The sequence below is a fragment of the Canis lupus genome, chromosome 19, assembly GCF_048164855.1.
Source record: "Canis lupus baileyi chromosome 19, mCanLup2.hap1, whole genome shotgun sequence".
NCBI classification, from domain to species: domain Eukaryota; kingdom Metazoa; phylum Chordata; class Mammalia; order Carnivora; family Canidae; genus Canis; species Canis lupus.
In genome coordinates, this window is record NC_132856.1 from 27,875,220 (window position 1) to 27,898,917 (window position 23,698).

Below are 23,698 nucleotides of genomic sequence, written 5' to 3' on the forward strand. Positions count from 1 at the left end.
TATTTTACCATACCTCATTGATGGACATTAAGAGCTGTAGTAGTCTTTGTGTATGTGGGGATTAACCAGGTAATGAGGAGATATGCTTTGTGACTGTCAAGGGTTTACTTTAACGGGTAGGACAACATGCAGAAGGGTTAAGACCTCTTGTCAGTTTTGGGGGAAAAAAATACAAAAGTATACAGTTCCATAAGACATTTGAAGGTTTGAAAAAAAAAAAAAATATCTGCATTCTGGGTGGCTGCTTGCAAAAGCAGCTGTAATCACTTGGCCAAATCACATCTTACTCAGTGCTCCTCCCTGAACTTCCTTTGTCCTCAAACTGAATATAATGCAGAGGAGGTCTGTGTGGGTCTGGGGCAAGATGGAATTTGGACCAGCTGTTTTCAAAGGTTACATTAGAAACTCCACAGCTAAAAGGGGTTGCTGTGAAAGCTGTCTTCTGAAGCCGGAGTTTCCACATTATATCTCATGCCTGTACTGAGAAACTATGGTAGGGCTGAAACTGGCAATACATAAATCTTCCCAAGATGAACAAAATGTTAGGGCCTATCGATGAGGCACAAGGACATATTTGACTTCCCAAATTTCTTCCATTTTTGTGGTTTTTGAGGTTGCAGTAGAATTCAAACCTCTCTGGGTTCAAGTTCATCTAGTCTTGACAAAATATGACTTCCTGTGTCAGCAAAAGAAGGTTTTGATTTAAAAAAATTGAGGACAATTAGATGAAATAGTTTTTACCAACTATAAATGAATCAAGGTTAGATTTCTCTTAAAATATACAGGGGTCAAAAGTCTGGGAATGAAACATAAGCAATGGACTCATTTGGCATTTCCTCGGGCCATGCCACGTTGGAAAACTGAGTTCCTGTAAATCCCAAACTTGGTAAAAAGACAAGCAGACACAGCACAAAGAAAAAGAAGGCTAAATGGGTATGTGTAATCGTGGACAGAAGGCTTAAATTTGGTTTCTTCCCAGGAAAAGTGTTTCTTCAAAGCTGTCATCCATTTGTGTAATGATATATATTTGTTCATTTAAGCAATGTCTATTATCCTTGCTTCATGTCCAATACAGTTGTAAACTTGCTCTACAGCAGAGAACGAAAGACACAATCTCTTACAGTCTTGGAGGGGAGAGATAAGGAAATAAGCACAACTATTCATAAACAAGTATTTGCACACTGAGAGTGTTGCTATGAAGAAAGTAATTGGGGTACTCTGATAAAGAATGAAGGGGGAGACCTATGTAGATAAAGTCTGCAGGGGAGATATGTCTGAAGAAGCACTGTCTGATGGAGACATGAGCAAAATGAGATGGGGCAAAATTTCTCAGGCTGGGCAGCTGCTCATGTGAAGGCTTTGAGGCTTGGAAACGTTGGACTGATTGGAGGCAGTGGCAAGAGCATACTGGGACAGTGGGAAGCTGGCTCAAGCAGGGGCCAGTTGATCTCGACAATAAAATTGCTCTGGAGAGTTTTAAACAGGGAGGTGACATGGTCTGATTTACATTTTAGAATTATCAGTCCAGCTGCGATGTTCACACTCTATCTAGGGGAGATAGGTTGGCAAAGGAGTACAGTGGAAGTAGGGAATTTAGATAGTAAGCATTTATAATAGCTCAAGTGCAACAGGGCAGAGGAACAAGATTGAGACGTATCTATGTATCTGTTCTCTTGTCAGTGCTGTACCTCCATCAAAGCTGACACGCATGTGAAATGTTTCGGTAAGTCTGATGATGTTGCATGAATTCCACTAAGCATTCTTAGGGGAAATAACAATTAGGGAAACCGCAAGGCCATTACTTGCAGCTTGAAACTATCAACTGCTAGAGACTGCAAGTAACCAAAGCACCTATATCGGTGACTGTAGTAATGTGCAAAGTAATTGAACTTCTGGGGTTCTGTGAGCATTTGAATGTGATGTGTGATTTATGTGGTTGTCATGTAGTGAGCTCCTTGAGCAAGGATACTAGAAGGTACACTTGGCTTTGGTCTCTTTGCCATTTCCTTGACATGAGATTGAATGGAGAAGAAAGAGAATCACCAGTGAAATGAGGTTTTTATTTTTCTGTGTGTATGCCCATGGAATACCTTAAAAGAAGGGAAGGCATGACCTCTGTTTTCAAACGGCAGTGTATGGAGACTCAAGAGCTGTCAGTTTTAAAGCTCCAGTTGGGATTTTTTGACTGGCCTCCACATGTTCCACTGCTTGTAGATGGGCTTCATCAAAAGCAGACATTTTTTAAAGCTGTGCTGAGCCAATGTCTTACCTGTACATTTGTTTTTATTTTAGTGTTTCACTGTTTACCAAAAATGGAGTTCTAAGGTTATTCATGGAACTCATTGTTTTAGAGACTGGTAATTGGATGTCTTAGACAGTAGGATTGCTAGGTACTACTGAACATCCATTTGAAATCTGTGGCCATGAACTGAAAATGCTGTTGGTCAGCACTTTTACCTTTTAACAGTCACAATGCTATATTCTTCTAAGTCAAATAATCTTTTCAATGAGAAGTTGCTGTAATTTATTTCCCTTGGTTTCTGTGGTTTGAGTCTTTCTTTCATTGAGTGATAGATATTCCTTGAGTATCTATTATGAGCCGAGCACTGTGTTGACAGAATCATCAGTAATAAGATAAGGAAGGCAGAATGAAAAAAAAATATAAAGAAGATAGAAGTTAAGAGAGAGGGATGAAAAATAACTCAAGAAAAGAAACTTGAAAATCCCTTCGGTGTTCACTTTTTAGTCTGTCATTTTCCATCTGCATTGACCTTGGGTGAATCACTTTATCTATGTCTTTGTTGCCCTCTCTAAATTTGAAGGCTTAATTAAACTATAGAGTCCTTGGGTGGCCTTACAGGGAAAGGTGTAACTGAAGTGTCAAATCTGACACATATTTTATATTTCTGATTTCTCTGAAACTGATAAGCTCCAAGGATTTTGGTATCTTATTTAACAGGTAGCAACAGCAAGTAACTTTGATAAAGTTCTCCTCAGAGGTTTACAACTTGGTGAAATTTTCTGTTCAGAAAAGAAAAAAAAAAGAAATTGCTATTCAGCAGACAGATTTGCTCTCAGATTTTCCTGTTTCACACAGAAGACAAGACCAGAGGATATTGGGGGGCCTTTATTAGAGATTGTGTGTGTGTGTGTGTTAAGCTTAATTGTGTGTGGGCAATGTTGACTCTTTTTTTTAACATCAAAAATATAAAGCATTTGGGATAGGAAACAGAGGAAACAAAGTCCCATTTCATTTGCTTTTACATTTGTTCTCTTCTGTGTCTCCATGTTGACATCCAAATGCTAATTTAGCCAAGTATGGCTAATCCCCTAGAATCTGCAACAGTCAGCCACATAATTCAGTGCCACACTATGAGATGTTCAGTTCAACTTCTCAGATTTGTGAAGGAAAAGGGTTAAAGTATGTTTGCCGTATGAAGCAGAAACAATACTGAAAAATCTTAAAATTGTATAGAACTTGCCACCATCCATGCTGTTATACCATCCATGCTGATATGCCATATCCATTGTCTATAGAAGTGGTTCTCAATCTGGGGCAGTTTTGCCCTGCAGGGGACATTTGCATTTTTGACTGTTGTGGCTCAGGGATGGGGATAGAAGCCAGGGATACTGCAAAACATCCAACAATGCACAAGATAGCCCTCACAATGAAGTATTATCTGGACCAAAATGTCCCCAGTGACAATGCTGAAGGTGAAGAAACTTCAGGGTCTGGGTCACTCTACTAAATCTAGAATATATATGCCAATTTTCTAAATTTGGAAGCTTGCTAAGAGAAAAGGCTAAAAATTGAATTAAATTTAGGTTTTATTGTACATCAGTAGCTATCTAATACAAAGTGCTTTCAAGTTTATAACATCAAATATAAAACAGGTCAACCTATAATAATAAAAATAATCCTTATATATTTAAGGTACTTTCTAGTACACAAATTTACATCTATCACTGTGTTTGATCATCACTTTGATACTGTTCAAGAGTTATGACTGGCATCATAACCATTTTATAGAAAGGAAATTGTTTTTGCCTGTTGAATCTTTTGAAATGGCTTTTTAGCTTGTTCTAACACCTTAATGATTGAGGAATCACCAACAAATCTGTCACAGTCAAGTATTTCTAGAAGGAAATATTCCAGGTATGGGATGCTCATGTCTCTTTCCTTGGCATAAGAGGAAAATGAAACTTTAGGAACTGCCTTGGAAATGGTATACCACAATTGTGCCACATATCTGATTTATAAAAATTCATTTTGGGGGCACCTGGGTGACTCAGTGATTGAGCCTCTGCCTTTGGCTCAGGTTGTGATCCTGGGGTCCTGGGATCAAGTCCTGCACTGGGCTCCCTGCAGGGAGCCTGCTTCTCCCTCTGCCTATGTCTCTCTGTCTCTCATGAATAGATAAATAAAATCTCCAAAAAAAAATAATAAAAAAAGAAATTTATTTTTTGGAAGGCAGCCGAAGATATCAGAAGTGTCATTCTTACTTGGGTTGCCTTTTTTATAGAACATGAAACATGTTCTATAAAAAAGGCATGAATTATAAAACATGAATGTGGTTATGATCAGGAAAATTTCCTGGCCTCTGATCTACTCTTTGTATGGCTTTACCATGCTGTGATGCATAGAGTATAACTTGAACATCTAGTGAAGAATAGATCAGGGATATCACAGGCTAAGTTGTGGTTTGGATTTCCTTGGCAACCCAAAAAATATGAATATAAATGTGTCAAATTCATTAGACACTTAATGGACCTCCTTTGATTCTGAAAATGTCTTAAAGACCGTGCCAAGAGATAATCAAGTCAGATACAAGGAAATGGGAAATGAGTTCTTGCCTTGTTCAGGGATGGCACAGAGCATATTGCTTCTGAACACAGGTTTTAGCAGGAGGCAGACCCAGGGTGAAGTGCTGGTTTGAGCACTAGCTCACTCTGAAAGTACAGCAATTACACAATACCGGATGTCCTCATCCACTAGATGGGATGGTTCTCTTTATGGGAGCAGAGAGGATTAAACCTGTGATGTAATGGACTTAGCAGTGCCAGGCACATTGTAAGCACTTGAGGACCACAAATCCTTCTTGAAGAGGCTGTGAAGTTTTGATTTTGGCAATTCTTGCTGGTATGTTCTCTTTTCATGACACTTCCTTAGCATGCCTGTATGTTCACTCTGGCCTGTGTGCAATGCCACAATCCTAGATCGGATCCTTGACATGTTTTGCAAACACCCTATGAATGAGACCAAACCCTCCCTTTTCTTAAAACCCTTCAAAGAACTTTCCTAAAGGAGTCTTACCTTGCCTGCTCTTTAAGTGTTGGAGCTCCTCAGGTTTTTCTCCTTATCAAATTGCTTCTCAGATGACCCGATGCTGTATTTTAATAAGCACTGTATAAACCAGTGTTCATAGAAGCATTATTCACAATGGCCAAAAGAGGGAAGCAACCCAGATGTCCATCAACACATGAACAAACAAAATGTGGTATATACACACAAAGGACTATTATTCAGCCAAAAAAAAAAAGAAAGACTTCTGACAAATGTGACAACATGGAACAATCCTGAGGACCTTATGCTAGTTGAAAAAAGCCAGTCACAAAAGGCCAATTACTATATGATTTTATTTACTGAGATACCTAGAGAACTCAAATCTATAGAGACATAAAGCAGAAGACTGGTTACCAGGGCTTGGGGAGAAAGAATTGGAAGTGATTACTTTATGAGTAAGGAATTTTGGCTTGGAATAAATGAAAAAGTTCTGGAGATGGAGGATGGTGATGGCTGTACAACAGGATCAGTGCAAGTAATGCCACTGAATTTGTACACTTAAAAATTGTTAAAGTAGAAAATTTTGTTATGTATATTTTATCACAGTAGAAAAGATTTTAAAGTAAGTACCATTTAACAATAAAATAAAAATTGCTAATAATTATTGAATACCAGGTGCCACGCATTGGGCCAGTCATGTTATGTATAGTCATTAATTTAAGCCTCACATTAACTCTTAGAGATCATTGCTATGGTTGTTTCCATTTACCAACAAGAAAATTAAAGCCCTGACAGGTTGAATAAGCCCAAGGACACACAGCTAGGACGTTGCAGAGCTGAGATCAAAACCCAGATATCAAGTGCCAAATTCTTAATCTTTATGCATACTCCCTCACCTGGTGCCTATATGTTGACAACCATCACATTGTGAATCTCTAGCCCAGGCTTTGGATGAATGACAATGATGATGGTGATATTGATGCTTTACTAACTTTCAGCCTCCCCAAAAAATTATGAAACAGTGCCCATTATCCCGATTTAAAGATGAGAAATCTGAAGCATAGGGAGGTTAAATAACTTGTTCCAGCCAGGATTTAAACTTAGGTCAGTCTGATTTAAAGCCATATTCTTAAATATAACTGTATTCTTGAATATCCCACAAGCACCTTATTCTAAAATAAACTCTTTTTTCATATTTTAAAATATGTCAAGATATAACTTATATCAATACAGTATTCTCCCTATACTCCAGTATTAACTTGATGGATGGACTTTCTAGAACTCAGGAAATAGGGTACTTATCACTCTAGATATACTAGGGGCTCAGAAGAAGTTCGTTAAAACACAATCTGCCCTGCGATTACCAAAACCTGGCCCTTGGATACAGACCTAAATGAAAGAATCAGGAACCCAAGTGAGAAGAACAAGTATGTATAGGAGAAAATCCTCCTTCAGACCTCAGTGAGTTGCTCCTGGGGGCAGAAACCCTTGGCTATCCCAAGGCAGACTTAGAGAACACGCCTATGTAATTTTTAAAAGTTTAAGCCATTTTACATGATTTTGATCACCCCTACTATGGCTACCTTTCTCTATTGCCCATGCTGTTTTCCCTACTCAGTGAGCTTTGCTGTCTTGTTGCTAAGAACTGAGACCCTCGGTGCCTCTGGGTCTTTTCATGGGCAGTGATGTCTTGCATCAGCTCGCATTGTTGCCTCTTTACCAATTTTACAATTGCCCTCAGAAACTCCAGAAAATGGAACTGGACAACTTGGAGCCCAAACACAATTTCTAAGACTTAAATCCCTGACCCCCAGAAAGACCCTAAGAGATGCTGTGGAATGCAAACTTCACCAACAAATCCAATCTGCTTTGTTCTGTGAAAAAGTTCCCTAACAACCATGAATCATTAGGCATTATAACGAAAGGGCCAATTTTCCTGCTGTATAAAACCAGCTTTTTATAAAAATAGGCATCCTTGATGTCATGGGTAGAATTAAATGACCCGAATGCAATTTTTTAACAAAGGGAATAGTGGCTAAGAGTTTTTGCTGTCATTTTTCTTCTCCTGGAGTATATCTGGTCCTGCCTGTACCCAGATCTAGATCTGGAAAAGTTTACTTGTAATAATAATTAGACTTTACCATGACAACTGCAACATTTAAACATTGCTGCTGGCAGAAAAATTACTTCCCAAGGAAAAAAAATTTTGAGGAAATATATGTAATTTTTCAAGGCACAACAAAAATACGTGGGGCTACCTTAAAACATACTATAGCTTTCCCGATTATTACTGATAATGTAAATCCAGAATGCAGTTGAAATTTCAGTGTGATGGAGTCACAATGAATTTAAAGGTTGACTTGACTGGTATTACTTTCTAGAGGGAGAGGAAGGAGCCTGTTCTTAGAGAGGGTTGTGAGTTACTCAAGTCATCAAATATTCATGCTAAAAAAAAAAAAACTCTGCAAAATAAAATGATGGTTCCTAAATAAATGTCAAGAGTTAGATGGCATTCAGTAAATGGTTCTAGGATGAATGCAAACGGTGTTTCTTTAATTAAAAGCAAGCAAAAATAACTAATTAAATGTCATGATAGGACAGGGAAAGTATAGGGGAGGAAGGGCTGGTGGGGGGAGACCATGTCAGAGAATTAGACTCTGATTCCGAGGAGAGGGAAGATGGGGCACCTTCCTCATTTCTGCAGAGATGGGTTCAAATAATGCCAAATAGTACCACTCTAGCCAGACTGCATCCACAGAAGGGAGAGCCTTAGCTAGGAAAGGAGCCCACAGTAAATGTAATTGGGAACATATATTGCTATTATTAAGAAGAATAATAACTACCACTAAGTGAGTACCTCATCCATTCCAGGGAATTAACACATTATTTATGCCATCTCACCAGATGAAGCTTGTGTGTTGGGTACCAGCGAAGCACACAAAACCATTTTTTTTTTTTTGCCAGAAAATGCTGTTTTGTATTTCTCAGAAAGCATTGAATTAGTCTCAGAGGGAAACTTGGAATGTTGCTGAACTACCTTTGTTCACATTTTGAATTGGTATTGTTCTTATTTTAAAGTACATAATAGGAGGGGCTAGGCAGCACCATAATCTTTTCAGTAGCAGAAGCTCTAATACTTTGGCCGGGGCCAGCGGGTCTCCACCATCACTCCTTCCTTAACTAGCTGCCCTTAGGTAATGCCAGGATTGGGAGAAAACTGGGTCATGCAACTTTAAGTGAGATTGGAGCACCCATCTCCCACCTTCCCTGAACTTGCTCTGAACCTCTTTGACAAGAGCCTCCTGTCCATTCCGGAGACACTGCCTGTTGCAAATCCCCCTTGTTGTTTTTATCTGAACTTTGTGTCTGATTCCGTATCATCACTCCCCAGGATATTTCTACCCAGGTTGAAAACACACATCCCACTTCCAGGCATCTGCTTCACGTTTCCTGGATGGCCCAGTAATGTGTTTGTTTAGCTCACTTCACATTAGACTATAGATTTTGCCAGTGGCCTTTTGAACACCAGCCTCAGGATGTTTGTTTTCATAAGTTTTTGTCTTATCTCACTTCCTCTGAAAAAGCCTCACTTTTCACAGCTTGGCTGAAGCCTGAATAAGCAGCTCTCTGTGCCTTGCCGAGACATCTTGCCAATGCATGAGGCTAAGTGATTTGCAGTTTGAAAATCATAACCATTCTGCATTGCAGCATTTCACCAAATAGGCAGAAGAGTACTCTAAGAACACGGACAAGAATATAGTAAAGTGCATCATCAGTGGTCTCTCTGCCTCCTTTCTCTCCCTCCTTCCCTCCCTTTCCACTCCACCCCCTTCTCTCTTACTTGGTGCCTGGAACTGGGATGAAGTTCAGTGGTTCTCAAATGCATGGGAGGCACCTGGGGAACTTGTTAAAATGCAAATTCGAAGACCACATCCTCAGAAATTCAGACTCAAAACAGCTAAATGAGCTCCAGGGAGTCTTTTTAACACCCCCTCCATGACACCACCCTTATCATTTTGATTAAATAACTGGTAAGATCTAAACGTGAAGAAACACCAGTAAACTGGTTAAAATCTTGTATTTGAACATTGCCATCTCACATGCGGCTTTGAATTCTAGCTCAGTAATTGTCTCACTGGGTAACCTGATCTCTAGTTTCCCTCAAATGTGAATAAAAGATTTTGTGAGAATTCAGGGGGCTAGGTGAGAAGTATGTGTTCAATGAATATGAGTTCTCATTCTTAAATCATTATATTCTAAAGAAGCACAAAAGAAATAAAAATAGTAGAACATAAATCTAATTAGTGGTCTTCTAGAGGGGAACAAGTAGTCTAAGTGTATGTGAAACTAAAGGCAAAACTTGGACCAATGTATGAAAAACAGAAAGAAAGGGCTTCACTCTTTTATTTCCAAAGATCTACAGCCCATATCTCTCCCTTGACTTGTTCTGTTCCTCAGCCCCATCCCCACTCAGCATCCTTCAGGAGGTTTCTTGAACTCACTTCCTCAGGGAGGGTGACCTTCCTGACCTGCAGGTTAAATCCACATCACCAGTTACTTCCTCTTTATGTGCTCCTCACGTGTTATTGTTAATTACTAGTTTCATGTCTGCCTTCCTACTGTACCATGAGCTCTACTAATGGATGGGAGCTTGCAAGCTATTATAGCCTTATTTCTAACTGCATTTCTAACTTATTTCTAACATAGTATGAGCCTGATACATACATATCATTTGGGGAAGTAAATAAATGTAAGGATATAGGGAAAGTTTTTAAAAAATTAATTAGTGCTTTTTAACAATTCAGTGAAATGTCTTGGGGATACTAACTTGCCTGTCATGACAGGTCCAGTCAAATGAACCACTTGGATATATTGCTAAGGAAATCCCTGTAGGGAGTCTTAAGTTCTCTTTCAGTTGGCCAGTTTTCAGAGCACATCAAGAAAATCTTGGGTAGTTTCTTGAAGAAAGACAAAGTCATAATGAAGAGCTTTGTTTTACCATTTGCAAGGAGTTAGACAAATTGCACAAGGAAACGCCAGATGACAACATCAATTTTAATTATGTCTCAGTGAAACACCTGAAGGTACCATTTAAATGATGCACTGCTACAGTTTGCAGGACCTCCAAAGGATGAAGGGAGAATTAATGTGGTAGAGACAGAATGATTTTATTTACCAATCTACTCCTAGCTTTGTTGCATTTACGTTTTTTCTTTCCTCATATGGAGAAATTTTAGCTTGGTATTAATATTCCCACAAAGGAAAGGTGATTCACGAGCTGAATGAATTAAGCATTCTACCAGACTTGTTCTCAAAAGTTGGAAAAACAGCAAAACTCACACATTATTTCAAGCCTGGAAAAGCTGAGCTAATATTTTTCTCCATTGTCTTTCATTTTCTGCTTCTGGCCAAAAATAGAAAGCCACTTTTATATCCTTTTAAACGTGTTCTTAGGGGGAAAGGCATCTTCCAAGTGGAAGCAGGAACAGAGAATAAATGCTCAGTTCTATTTCTTTTGGCAGATAGACTTCATTTGAATTTTTTGCTCATATGGCCGGAGGTCTCAGTACTGCAAAATAAAAGCCTACCTGGCAACTTAGAAAAGGTGAAGAAGACCACATAACTCCTAGCCAAGTTCTTAATCAATTTAGTCCTCATTACAACCTAACTTCCTCTATGGGCCAGTTTCTCTGAGTATTTATATTCCATTATTTTCAAAGAAAACCAAGAGTGCCATATAGAATGACAGTTAACTGTGATAAGCATGGAAGCATACATAGATAAATTATACACTCATTCTTCATTTATTTGCAAAATTATGGAGATGCAATTTTTAAGATATTTCTATACATTTCTCTATTCATTTCTTTGAGCCCAGTTGTTTCCTTTTGGGAAAGAAAATACACAGAAAACAATGACAAAGTGTACTCCTGGCTCAGTATTAATAGCTCCAGTAACAGACTACCTGTGAGTTCTGGGAGGTCATTTTGCAAAGGCTGTAGTACTTAGTTTGGTTGATGAAAACCCCTGATACTTGTTAGTAGTTTGAGCTTTATCAAGTTTATCACTTCCCATAAATACAAGAAAAAGCCAGTGGGAGGACAACCGTATCATCAGATAGGGAAGTACTGAAACATTGTGTGAAGATAAAACCCTTCTATATCACACACCCAATGAAGTCGGTGAGAAAGACGAGTATATTGTCTCTCTCCTACGTGGAAAAAAGTAACTAGAGAAGGATTACTTTACTGAAGCAGTTTCCAAAGTGAATTCCTTAGATGATATTCTATGGTCAAAAAGGTTTGCACAGTAGCTTTGTACTATTTCTATTTTTGGAGCATCACATGCATTTTAGTCAATTAAAGACCTTACAGATTCCTGAAACTATGTGTACTTTTAATTAATTTAACTTTCCCTGATTCATTTGGCCCCTATTTTACAGTACATCTATTAACAATAACTAGACTTCAACTAAAAAATAGTACCTTAACATATAAGTCCCTCCGTACCCCCCACCCCCAGCCCTTCTCTTCCTTCAGACTTTATGTGAGGACAACCTACAGTAGTCTCAGCACTTTTCAATCTCTTATATGTCATGACTTGTCATATTATAGACAAATATAATGCAAATAAATTATAGTAGTTGCTTGCCACACATGTACATAATGAATCATTACTATTTTTCCACTTAATGGTTTTTGTCTTTACCTGCTATAGAATATTCTGTGAATTCTCCTATTTTATAAATTTGTGAAGTACTGTTCCAGTATGGGGTCACTAGCATGGGGAAAAGCATTCAAGCGCAGTTTACCATTGGGAATTCCATTCTGATGAGCTAACAGGTATGCACAGGGTGACCCAGCCTGGCTATGAGGCATATTTGTGTACTGACTGTGGAGTCCTCTCTACTTACCTATTGTTTGGTGTCTACTTACCCAGCATGAAGTCAGATACGAGCACTGTGACTGGCGCCTTATGTTTCACTGCCCACCTCACTCCAAGCATTTTATGGGGAGCTGGTGCTCTATCACCCAAATGACTACCCTCATTTCCTGTGTCAGGTACACTTCATTTGTCTTGTCTTGGTTTCTGTAAGAGGCCACAGACCAGATGGAAGAAAACTGAGGGATGATCCATCAACTGTGCCTGCAATGTTTGGAGGATTTTCACTTTCTTCAATTAGGAGCAGGCTGTTCTCAGAGGATTCCCCCTACCTCCACTGCCCTACTTTCTTTCAAAGCAGACATCCAGAATTTCATTTTACTGTCAGAACTAGGACTCTGGGGGAAAGTAACCAGGTAGGAAAGAGGTAACTGACAGGGGAAAGTTATATTCAAATATAACTGATGGGAGCTGGTAGGATTTCTGGTGTTCTCCAGATATACCTATAAGCTAATACCAGGTTTCATATTCCCATTTGGAGATCTCTAGTCTCTTTTTTTTGTTATTTTTCCCAGTAGAATATATTGTTTCCTTCTTATTCCCTTAAAATCTAATGCATATTCATTCTTCAAAATTGAAACTATACAAATGAGCAAAACAAAGAAAACAAAAGTCACTCATAAAGCCATTACTCAAATAGAATCATAGTTAATATTATAATGTATTTGTCCTAGTCTTTTTCCTCACATAAATATTTGTAGTTTATTTTAAAACACTGGAATACCTGTGCATAATGTATTATTAACATATTTTTCCACCACATTATACACCTCAATTGTTTTTTGTGCCATGACATTTTCTTCTATGATATCATTTCTGGAGGCTGAATGAAATCCTTTCCATAGATCTGTGTGTTCTGATGTTTGATCCATCCCTTCATGCAATTCAAAGTGGTGGTTCAATGTTTCAGATTGTTTTTTATTATAAACAGGGTTATGGTTAATACCTCTGTAACTGAGTCTTTGCACACACCCTTGACCTTTTATTGTTTTTGTTCTTTTTCTTGTTAGATAAAATAAACACAGAAAAGTGAATAAAACATTTTTTACAGTTAGTTGAACAATGGTAAAAATGGACATCCATGAATGTACGACAGTATGAATATACTTAATGCTGTAGAACTATATATAAAAAATGATTAAAATGGTAAATTTGACATTATGTATATTTTACCACAACTAAAAAAGAGAAAGAAAAAAAAACCTACTGATATAATTATTATCCTTGGCCAGAAAAAGATTATTGCTGTAGTCCATGAGCCTCTCCCCATCACAAGTCCCTTGGACTCTTCTGGAGGTAACCATAACCTTGTCTTCTTACTTTTACCTAATATCAATGAAAACCCCAAAGTATATGTTTTTGAACTTACATAGAAATTCAATCATGGTTTTGTATCTGACTTCTTTGGCTCAATATATGTAAGCAAGATTTTTCCATGTAGTTTGGTCATTTATACTGCTGTGTGGCATACCATTGTGTGCACATACTATAATTATCCATTGTACTTAGGGTGGATATCCCAGTTTGGATCTACTGTAGTCTGCAAATATTCTAGAGCACATGTGCACCCATTTCTCTAAGGTACACACCCAAGGTTGAAATCATTGAGTCATGGGATAAGTAGATCTTTAACCTGAATAGATAGTGGCAAATAAGTGATAATATTATTTATACCAGCTATGTGGGAATTCCCAATGTTCTATGTTCTCCCAGCACTTGGTACTTTCAGACTTTAACATTTTTGTCTTAATCTAGTAGATGTACACAATAGCATTTCATTTTGTTTTTTATTTGCATACATTGTATTATATTTTTTTCACATATTTTCATATATTTATTGATCATTTGGATCTTTTGTAAAAGATATTTATTGATAATATATTTATTTATGCATCATTTGAATCTTTTGAAAAACAAAAGACTTGAGTCTTTTGCAGACTTTTTTCTGTTGTCTTGCCTATTTTTTCCTTACTGTTTGGGGAGAGTTCTTTTTTGTCTTCTGAGAGCAAACCCTTCATTGGTTATATGTTTCCCCAATCTATAGATTTTCACTTTCTTAAATGTGTATTTTTTTTAACTACAGTCAAATATATATCCCTTTCCTTATAGTTCTTTGTATTTTAAGAGATTCTTATCTACACTGCATTCATGAAAACATTAGTCTATGTTATTTTATAAGTTTAATGGTTTATTCTGTCTTATTTAAATCAGAAACTAATTGGAATTATTTTATAAATGATGTTATGTGGAGTGCATGCTTTCTATATATATAGATATATGTATGTATATATGTATTTTTTCTTCTTTTAAAAAATATGGATACCATATTGTCTTAGCAACACTCATTGAAATCTGTCCTTTCCCTTCCAAACTGCCAAGCTACATCTCTCATACAGTAAATTCCCATATTATATGCATGGGTCTGTTTCTGCATTTGCTGCTCTTTTCCACTGGTCTGTTTACCTATCCTGATCCACAGTTAATTCTAACACAGTAATTCTTGATCTCTGGCAGGGCACATGCTTCTGCATTGTTGTTCTTGACTGTTATCCATCCTTTGTAATTCCATATACATTGTTCATAAATTTAAAAATTTGGGCTTATATTGGAGGAGAATATGGTATTGAGGCTCTCAATCTATGATCATTTATTTACATCTTCTTTAATGTCCATTAATAATTTATAATTTATTCAGTCGAAGTCTTAACATTCTTTTGTTAGATTTTTTCTTATAAATTTTTGATGCTATTATGAATGTTATTTTTAAATATTTTTTAGTCAAATGACTACAAATGATTTGATTTTTTATATTGATATCTAGAAAACATGTTTATTTTATTAATGCAAGTAACATAGCTGTAGTTTTTTGGATTTTTATACATATAAAATCGTATTTTTTAAGTGACAAAGTTTTTCTTCCTTTTTGTCTTTATGCTTCATTGCACTGACTAGAACCTCCTGTATAATTCTAATTAGAAGGAATGCTGTGGAATTTTGTCTTTTTCTTGATCTCAGAGTAGGAATATACCTTCAAGTCTGAGGCTTGCTGGGGCTCTTTTTGTGGCTCCTCTTTGTCATATTAAGGAAGCTAGATCCTTTCTATTCCTAGTTTGCTCCAAGATTGCGTTTGTTTTTTGTTTTTTTGTTTTTTTTATCATGAATGAATGTAGAACTTTTTTTCAAATGCTTTTTCTGCACCAGTTGAGATCATTTTGAGTATTCTCTTTTAATGTTTCAGTTATCTATTATCTATGAGAAGCCATGCCAGTATTTAGTAGATTAGAAGAATTACCATTTTATTAGACCTTATACATTGTGGGTTGAGAGGGCTCAGCAAGATAATGATTCTGCACTCTTGTTTGGGTGCTCTTATGCAGTTATAGAGGGAAGATATCTGGGGCTGGACTCATGTGGTAGCTCAGTTTGGATGTCGGAATGTTTTAGATGGCTTATTATATGTCTGGTACCTCAGTAGAAATGGCTAGAAATCCCAGTGCAGCTGGGATATTGTGATGACTGGGCCAGTGTTTCTCCTCATAATCTTAGGGCCTCTTTCTTTCTCTCTCTCTCTCTCTCTGGCCTCCAGAAGTTCTCTCCATCTGGGTAGCGGACTTCTTACCTGGTAGCAGACTTTTTATCTGGTGACCCAAAGTGCACACCAGGAGCTACCAGGCTTTCCTAAGGCATGTTCCTGGAATTGGCACAGCAACATTTCTGCCATGTTCAATTGATTAAAGGAAGTTACAAGCCAGCCCAGATCGGTGCCAAGAAGGACTATACAAGGATATGATGCCAAGAGGCCATCTCTAAGACCAGCTACCACAATATATTAATGTGGTAAATTACATCAATTAGATTTTCTAATGTCTTACATACTTGAGATAAACCCAAGTCATAATGAATTATTTTCAGATCTAATATATTACTTGTTTAGGTTGGCTCATTTTTACTTTTCCCCTCATAATATATTTCAAGAAAAAATTGTAGGTCATCCTTGCACTTAAAAAGAATCCAATAATACTCTCATGTGAAAATAGTTGAATGGATGAATCTAGAGGGCATAATACTAAGCAGAATAAGTCAGTCAGAGAAAGACAAATACCACATGATCTCACTCATTGGTGGAACTTAAGAAACAAAAGAAATGAGCAAAGGGGAAAAAAGAGAGAGGGGCAACCAAGAAACAGATCTTAACTATACAGAACAAACTTATGGTTAGCCCAGGGGAGGTGGGTGGGGGTATGGGTTAAATAGGCAATGGGAAGAGTGCATTTGTGGTGATAAGTACTAGGTGATGTATACAAATGTTGAATCACTATATTGTACGCTTGAAACTAGAATAACGCTGTACGCTAACTATATTGGATTCTAAAATGAAATAAAACTTCTTTGATAGCTCTATGGAGGGGGTGGGTCATTGGAACAATTTTATTGCTGCCAGCATGGCAGGCATCAGAACCTAAGCAGCCATGATTTCAATTGGTATATCCTCTTCCCTGATGATGGTGCTACCTCTTACACAAAAGCATTCAGAACACCCTGCAGGGGCAATGAGGTGAGTCTCCCTCACTGCCTCCTTTTCTGTGTGACCTCACAGTGATTGCATGGAAGGATTTTGACAGCAACTTCCTTAAGTCCTATGGTGCCCAACTAATGGAGGGTGACTCATGCCTCTGACAGGGAAGTTAAAGTTTCATCTCAATGCTTATGTTGGTCACTCTTCTCATTTCCTCCCTGTATTTGTTGATCCTATCTTCCACTAAGTTTATGAAAAGATTATAGGACATCACTATAAGGTAACTGTGATAGCATTTAGTTACCACTATAGTAGACTCTATTTGAAAGATTATAGTTTAATAGGTACCATGCATTCTCTCTATATAATTATGTAGGTTGTATATATAATTATATATAATATATAATATGTATAAAATACACACTGTGTATATAAATGTTTCCAGTGATAGACACACACACACACACATGTTATCAGATGCTATGTGTATCTATACACACACATATATATATATGCTGTATGTGTGTACTTTATATATTGTGGTAGACAAAACACACCCACAAATTAACCAAAATTTCTGCTATTTAGAGGTGAGTCTTTGATTCCTACCCTTGAATCTGGGTGAGCTCAGAAACTACTTTGAACGGGAGGATATTGAAAAGGTGATTCTATGACTATTTTTAGGCTCAGCCCTTAATAGACTGGCAGATTCCACATCCTGTCTCTTGAAATACTCATTAAGGGAGAAGCCAGCTGCCATATAGAAAGTCCAACAAATCTGAGACCACCATGCTATGAGGAAGGCCAAATTAACCACGGGAGAGTAGAGGGACCTGATCAGCTCCCACTCAGGTATTCTGGTCACCCTAGACCAGGCAGCAGACTTGTTAGTGAAGAATCATCAGATGATCCAGCCTCAGCCACCATCTATTGATACCAATGGATATAGAGATTATAGGAGGAGATACCAGGCTGTTTATGAGTAAAAATGAGTTCATTTTTGGTCATGTTGTGATTGAGGTGTGGTGGGATATCCTGATAGAGACACTAAGAGAATACAGAAATTTAGGGTAAATGAGCTGGACTAAAGTATAGACCTAAAAATCCTAAATGTGCAGAGTGTTATTTGACATCACTGGATATGGTCTACTCCTGTTAGTAGTTGCTCACTGTGGGTAAGGGTCACACCCCTAGGGGAGTGTAAAAGAATCACACCTATGGGGAAGAACAATGGTGTATGTCATACGGCTTGAATGAAGCCCTCTCCTAGGCAATTCTAATATGTGTCCTCAAGGAACAGTACAAACCTTGTTCCATCCCAAAAGCAAAATAAAATCCAAAAGCGTTATGTTAGACAATAGGCCATCGTTCATGAAATTGGTATGCTCTTTCATATAGATATTTTACCACTCTTAAAGTTATTATCAAATTATCTCTTCAACTTTCTTTTTTATGGCCTATAAAGACCTTTACCATCTGCCTCTTGGCTACCACTATGATTTCATTTCCTTTAACTTTTCTCTTCATTGACTGAGCTCCAGCCACCCTGATTTTTTCCCCCGTCCTTCCAGTTTACCAAGTTCATTCCCATTTGGGGACCACTTGTACTTATTATTCCTTCTGTGTAAGAGCTTCATCCCTAGATCCTCCTTTAGCTCTGTCCTTCCCAAAATTCAGGTGTCAACCCAGAACCTAGTAGTACCTTCTCAGAGAAGCTAGGTTTACATAGTACGCCAATACCCTAGTTGACTTTCTTGATAGCACCATCTTTATGCCTAAATTAAAAAGAAAAAAATCTGTTTGTAGTACTATTAGCTCCACAAGAGAATGATTTTTGAATTTTGAATTCCCAGTTCCAATTGAGCACATAGTAGATTGTTCAATAAATAAATGTTGAATGAATAAATGAATGGTCATCTGTATGTGAAAGAGGGAGGGACCAAGGGAGGGAAGAGGAGGGCCAGTGAACATATGTCTTACAGGACTCCATCTCCAGTGCTCCCATATGTGGTACACTGGTTAGGGGTTCTTAACCTCACATGCACATTGAAATCATTCAGGGACCCACTGAAACTTGAGACCTACTCCCAGAAATTTGAATGTAAATTTTTGGAGTGTAGCCAAGGCATCAAGATTTTTCAAAACTCCCCAGATGATTGTTATATGTATTCCAGTTGAGAACCAGTCATTAGATATTAATAAAACTGAAGTTATCTTTTCCTGTGCTTCTTCTGACTTCTTATTAAGTAAATTCTGAGACTCCCTAACTTCAGAGCCACCAAGCAATGCTAATCACTACAGATGTCTCTAACGTACTTGGTCTAAAGAAAGATCTGGACTGCTCATGTTTACCTTAAGGATCAAATTCCCATTGACTGGTGGGAACTTTTTGGTTTATAAGAGAAGATACACAGAGCTTTTGTTAGAAGATAAACTAGCAATGGCATATGAGCTGAATTCAGAATTTTCCACATTAGTGTCTTTCTTGGTCATTGCATATTAAAGTAGGGTAGGAAAGTAACTTAACAGTCCTCTTGGGAACAGGAACAGGTTTTGACATTTTGAAGGTCATGTTCTGCCCCCAAGGGAAGTATATGAGAAAACAGAGCCAGGTTCATTCCCTGACTCCATCTCTTGGGTATCAGGGGGAAGGTACTAATGGCATTGATGGGCACTATGGAGCATGATGTTGGTTGAAAAAAATTTAAAGCAACAAAACCCTCTTTTCAAAGAAAAACTGCAATTCTAAAATTGATCAAAATGGGGTGGTTCTGTTTGAAGATTTTGTAGCCTGGAGGCCAGCTCAGTCTAGGTGGGCTCACCTAGTCCTTACCCCGAGATGGCTCTGGAGGACTGAAGCCTAGGGCTCTGCCAAAGATAACTTGAAAAATACTCTTCCAGATGATACTTTTAGGAGTAGCAATTACAGAGAAATTAAATTAATAACAAGTAAGGGTGTGCTGTGGTTACTTTAGTATTGAGATTGAGCATGGTATCAGGACTAACGAGGTTGGCCCCTTTCTAGAATCATTTCAGTATATATGAACATGGGGAGCTTGGTGAAATGCAGGTTCTGATTTGGTGGTCTTGGGTGGGACCCAAGATTTGCATTTCTGATATGCTCCTAAGAGCTGCCAATGCTTTGAATACCTGGGCTTCAAATCACAATTCATACATCAACATCAGGAGACTTATTAAAAAATACAAATCTTGGGGCCCCATCCTGGAATTCCTGGATGCAACTCTCTACATGAGAGTTGGAAAGTCTTTGCTTTTAGCAATTTTCCTAGTCTTTTCTGATATTCACTAAGTTTGAAAACTTATGCTCTATCATGTGTCTGCCTACATAGCTACCCTTCAGGAACCTGGGAGAAGAACCTGTAACTCATCAAATGCCAGGGCTGGAGGAGGGTTTGGAGATCATTTAGTCCAACCTTATTCTTTTATTGGTTAGAAAACTAAGCTCTCAAAGGGCAGTTATGTCAAGTACCAATCACCAGCTGGCAGCAAAGCAGAGCAGATGTCAGCAGGGAAGACTATCCAACTTTCAGAGGAACACCACAGGCCTTCCTCTGCCATTGCTTCTCTGTTTGTGCTGCTTTATGAGGCCAGAAATTGTGTCTCTCTTGTCTTCTGCTGATTCCCAAAGCCTAGCACTGTGCCTGGCACTCTTATTGTTGTAGTTTTGTGGTATGCTTGTGCCTGATCAATTAGGTTCAAATTCCCTTATTAAATATTTTCAAGTTACAAAAATGAAAATTGCCGTTCCAGGTAAAATACCAAAGTTATCATAAGAGTCTGTGTACAGTAGGCATTCAGAACATAGACTATGGGGAGTCATAGAGAGGGCCTTAGAATTTAGCCCTGGTTTCAGCATTTACTAAATGTGTGATCTAGGCAATTTTGCTCAATTATTCTGAGCCTATTTCCTCATTTGTAAGTTGGAGACATCAATAGATTCTATGTCATGAGGTTCAGTGAATATTTAATCGGTCAGTGCATACAAAATGTTTAACATGGTTCCTGGTACGTAGTCAGTGCTAAATCCAACAGTAGCCCCTCTGGATTACAAAAATGAGATGATGATTGCAAAAATCATACCAGAAGACACAGCTTTAGGAATCCCTTGCCAACTGCCAATTCATAAGACTTTGAAATGGATTGTCTCTGAAATGATCATGTGTAGTACACAGACCATAGATCTGGAGTGAATGAACCTGGGTTTATACAGCTTCTCAGTTCTCTCAGGAGAACTTTTCTACAGCATAAGGTATGTCACCCTTGTATAATAAAGTGGTTAGTGAGACAATGAGAAACCAAATTACTGAGGTGAGTCACTCCCAACAGACAAAATGGCAATATGGGTGTGGGGGCTGAATTCTCCCCTGGGATTCTCTCTACAGGGTCCAAATGACTAGCTTAGAGTTTGCTGCATTTATGTGGTGCAACAGCTTTGGGCAATGTGTTTCAATCTTTACACAGAGTGTAGGAAAGATATTTTTAGCCTGATTACTAAATAGAGGAATGTGAGTTTGAAATACATGCCTCAGGAGTTCAGTAGGGGAATGAGACTGTGATTATTACTATCAGGATGTGTGTTTTCTGCATATGTCCCAGGCTTTTAGAATAGTCCTGATTTTCTGACATTCTGCCGTTGTATGAATAAAATTCTAGTTGTCTGAGCAGATATGTGGATTGTGTGGGTAAGTGGTTGGGAAAATATGGCCACCACAACCAATATAGAGATCACATCAATGATAGGTGGGGTTCGAAAAAAAAGTACTACATATGATAAGTAGGTATGACTTCCCCTTTACCTCAGTAATGAGTCAGACTTCTTTAATTGCAAGTGACAGAAACTGACCCAAAGTAGCTGAGACACAAAGGGGATTCCCTGACTCTTATAACTGAAGAGTCCAGGAGGTTCATGGCTGGATGGACACAGATTCTCAAACAATGACCCAACAAAGCCACTTCTCTTCATCTCCTTACTCTTGTTTCTCTATGTCGGTTTTATTCTCAAGCAGTCTTCTTCTTCGTGTGATGCTGGCAGCCCTGGGTTCATCTCCACCAGCTTGGCATCCATATAGAAAGAAAATGACTTTCCAAAGTGTTTCAGCTCTAAAAATTCACTGTGGCTGCACCTGGGTCATTTGTCCCTCTCATGCCCACCAGTGAAAGGTATCAGTAGCACCTGAACCACATAGTTCTTCCACATTCCATTTTCCACAAGACATACAGTTTCTTCCACAGGAGATCTGTGTCTTGCCACAAATGATGTTCATTTGGCCACCCTTTGTTTTTCCACCTTTATCACATGAACTTCACTGAGGTCTTGGTTCTGATTATTGACTGTCTCTCCCCCACATTGGCTGCCTTTTGCCTCCTTAGTCTTCATAAGATTTTGTCCTTCATTCCTCTTCAAACTGTGGGAAGAAGGACAATGTGTATACCTGCAGGCAACCAGGAAGAATTTCTTCTAGGATTTCTTCCAGGAAACATGTAGACACAATTTCATCACTATATAGCATCTCTGGCAAACTGCAGAATGGACCCACTATTCATTTTAGTTCACCAGAGCAAGTACTCTAGGAATGATTTGCTTGGATCCAATTTGCAATTTGCTTTTAGAGAGCTAATTAGATATAAATTTGCAAATGAGAATAACTACCCTTGCATGCAGCACTTTGCTTTATTAAATGAGGAGTGACATGGTGTGTGTAACCTCTTAGCATGGTAAGGTTCATTGTTATGCAGAGAGTGGAAAAGTTCCAAGAGTGACTAGTGCTCAATATACAGCTGAATGTCATAAGATTTAGAAAGGGCCTCGCAGCCAAAAGGGGACATTTTAATAAAATGTCATTTTCTTTCTGCACCATGCATCAAAACCTCCTATAGAGTTCATTAAAAAGAATTAACATTTATTGACTACTAAGTGTCAGATACTAGGGCAGAACCCATACACTCCTCCCAACACACCATAAGGAAAGTGCTATCATTATACCCATTTTATGCTTAAGGGTTAACCGACTTGCTCTTGATGACATACCTGGACTGTGAGGGAACTTCAGGATCAGTGGACCCCAGAACACAAGTTTGGACATACTATGTAGGTCTGGTAATGATGACCAATCACTTTGGCTACTCAGAAATTATCCACAGCTACCTGCTGGATTAAAAAAATGTATATTATTTTTAAAAACAGTTTTAGGTTCAAAGCAAAATTGAGAGGAAAGTACAAACAATTCCTATATACTCCTTACTCCCCTCCCAGCCTCTCCCATTATCAACACCTCCCACCAACGTGGTTCATTTTTTGTCATTGATGAGCCTATACTGATAAATCATTATCACCCAGAGTCTATAGCTTACCTAAAGTTTCACTCTTGGTGTTCTATATTCCGTGGGTTTAGAAAAATGTACTGTGACAGGTATTATTATACAGAGTGTTGTCACTGCCCTGAAAAGCCTCTGTGCTTTCCTATTCATCCTGTTCCTGCAGCCCCCCTTACACTGACAACCATTAAAATTATATAGTTTCCTGTGCCTTTTCCAGAATGTCAAAGAGTAGAAACTATACAGTAAACAGCCTCCTTAGATTGGCTTCTTCCACTTAGTAATATACATTTAACATTCTTCCATGGCTTTGTCTGGCTTAATAGCTCATTTGTTTTTAGCACTGAATTATATTCCATTATCTGGCTGTGGCACAGTTTATCCATCCACCTACTAAAGGACATGTTGGTTGCTTCCAAATTTTGGCAGTTATGAATAAATCTGCTATAAACATCCATGTGTAGGTTTTTGGGTAGCCATATGTTTTCAGCTTCTTTGGGTAAATACCAAGGAGCACAGTTTCTGGATTGTATGGTAAGGTTATATTTAGTTTTATAAGTAACCACCAAATTGTCTTCCCAAGTAACTGTACCATTTTTCATTCCCATCAGCAATGAATG

At 38.1% G+C, this 23,698-nt stretch overlaps 1 long non-coding RNA gene across 8 annotated transcripts in view; it reads left to right on the top strand.

Annotated features, from left to right (window-relative positions):
* Nucleotides 1–23,698, top strand: part of LOC140610040 (uncharacterized) — a 235,537-nt gene that overhangs the window by 137,382 nt on the left and 74,457 nt on the right. Inside the window, exon 6 of one of the 8 annotated variants that reach the window (XR_012011817.1) lies at nt 1,681–1,723. The exons of the other annotated variants lie outside the window; for them this stretch is intronic. This is a non-coding gene — a long non-coding RNA (uncharacterized lncRNA). The remainder of the gene's footprint in view (nt 1–1,680; nt 1,724–23,698) is intronic. 8 annotated transcript variants of the gene reach the window in all.